Raw genomic sequence first — 2,508 nt, 5'->3', positions numbered from 1 at the left:
CACATTGTATAAAATAAATACTAGAACTATATTTAATCAAAACGAACTAACATTATTTCACAAATCAAATAATACTAATTGATACTAATGACTACTATTCATGTAAAATAATTATGATTACATGATATTTATTCACTAGTTACTATGAATAGACAAAAAAAGTTAAACTACTCAATCATCTTTAACCACAGATCCATCACCGATCAAGTGGTCTATTTTTTTACCAGGGTACTCAAAGAAATTCGCCACATCCAAATGGGTGATGTCAAATTCATTGTCAGAGACAAAATTGGCTTCAGAGCATTTATTCTTTAGAGATGCTTGACAAAGCTCAACCAAATATTTTGATGTATGACAATATTTGCCCAATGCCCTTTTCCACCGCAACGATAATATTCAGTTTCTGGACCCTCTGCCTTTGGCTTCTCATCTTTCCCTTTTCACTTTTGGTGGTTATTTTTCTTTGGGGGTGATTAACAGCAGGAAAATTTTTCCTTGGCCACGGCCACAAACATAGCCACGACCTTTTCCACGCTTAGCATAATGAGAATATACCTCATCCACTTCAGGCAATGGTGTAGACCCAGTGGGTCGTTTATCGTGCTTTCTCATGAGCAAGTCATTATTTCGTTTAGCCACAAGGAGAAGAGAAATCAACTCAAAGTACTTCCTGAAACCTTTCTCTCTTTACTGCTGTTGCAGGACCATATTGGAGGCATGAAACGTTGTAAATGTTCATAGTCAGTGATACTATCTCCACAGAGTTTCAATTTAGAAGTAATTCTAAATATCGCAGAATTATATTCAGAAACAAACTTAAAGTCTTGGAGCCTCAGATGAGCCCAATCATATCGCGCTTGGGGGAGAGTGACCAACTTTAAGTTGTCATATCTTTCCTTTAAGCCATTCCACAAAACAAATGGATATTTGACTATGAGATATTCAATTTTCACCCTTCATCAAGGTGATGGTGCAAGAAAATCAAGGCCTTAACACAGTCTTGGGTATATGCTTTATTTTTATCTTTAATAGCGTCTCCAAGACCCATTGCATCTAAATGGATTTCAGCATCCAACACCCATGACATATAATTTTTGTCCGAAATTTCAAGGCCAACAAACTTTCATTTCATAATATCAGTCATAGTTAAAAGAGGAGAAAAATTATACCTTAATCTTTTCAAAAAGTTTCTTGAGACGGTAGAGTCTCGTGCTGATAACGGGAAATAAAATAATAAAGAAAAGAAGAATATTGCAAAGAAAGAGAGAGATAATTCTATTGATTTTAAGATGAATTACAATGGAAAAATACCCCTCTATTTATAGGGGGAAAATGACTTAGCCACAAAGTAACAAACTCTCTAAAAGATAGACATTTACTCTAAGTACAATTCTATTCATAACATAGCACATAATTAATTTTTAAATACAATTTTTCGAGGGCTGACCAACTTCCGATACTAGTGGATAGTTGTTGGGTAGGAGCTGCACATGCTACATTGATTTAACGGCAAATGGTAAAATATACCCATGTATTTTCGAAATTGGTATAAATATATCCCTCGTTATATTATTGGGCTATATATACCCTTCCCGTCATACTTTGGAACAAATATACCCTTATTTTGGATGGAGTGCCACGTGGCAGCACCAGATGAAAACGACCCATTTTTTTTTTACCCGATCCGTTTTAAAAAATCCACCACCCGACCCGTTTTAAAATTTAATTTTTTCAGTTTTTTTAAAGCATATATTTTTTCAGTCTTTTCAAACTGAAAATATATATTTGCAAACTGGAATTTGTTTTTGTAAAAATATTTTTTTGTAAAAACTGAAAAAATAAAAAAAAAAATTCTAAAGCAGTGGACTACATATGCATTAGTTTAAAAAAATAAAAATATTTTGCAAAGTCTTTTTTTTTCAATTTTTACAAAAAAAAAATACTTTAAAAAACTGAAAAAACTATAATATATATATTTTGAAAATTCCTTTTTTTCAGTTTTAGAAAAAAAAATAAATTTACAAATGCTTTAAAAACTGAAATATACATATTTTGTAAAAATTAGAAAAAAAAAGGAATTTGCAAAATATATATTTTTCAGTTTTTTTCAATTTTTTAAAGTATTTATTTTGTAAAAACCTAAAAACAAAAGATTTTGTAAAATATTTTTATTTTTTTAAGCTAATGCATATGTAGTCAACTGCTTTAGAGAGTCTTTTTTTTTTTCAGGTTTTACAAATTTTGTTTTTTCAGTTTTTTCAAAAAAAATACTTTAAAAAAACTGAAAAGACTTAAAAATATATATTTTGCAATTGTTTTTTCCAATTTTTACAAAAAGTGTGCTTGAAAAAAACTGAAAAAACTGAATTTTAAAACGGGTCGGGTGATGGGTTTTTTAAAACGGATCGGGTAAAAATAAAATGCGTCGTTTTCATCTGGTGCTGCCACGTGACACTCCATCCAAAATAAGGGTATATTTGTTCCAAAGTATGACGGGAAGGGTATATA

Source organism: Nicotiana tomentosiformis, chromosome 9, assembly GCF_000390325.3.
Source record: "Nicotiana tomentosiformis chromosome 9, ASM39032v3, whole genome shotgun sequence".
Classification (NCBI taxonomy): domain Eukaryota; kingdom Viridiplantae; phylum Streptophyta; class Magnoliopsida; order Solanales; family Solanaceae; genus Nicotiana; species Nicotiana tomentosiformis.
The sequence above is the reverse complement of the archived record's forward strand: the minus strand, read 5'-3'. Positions refer to the sequence as shown.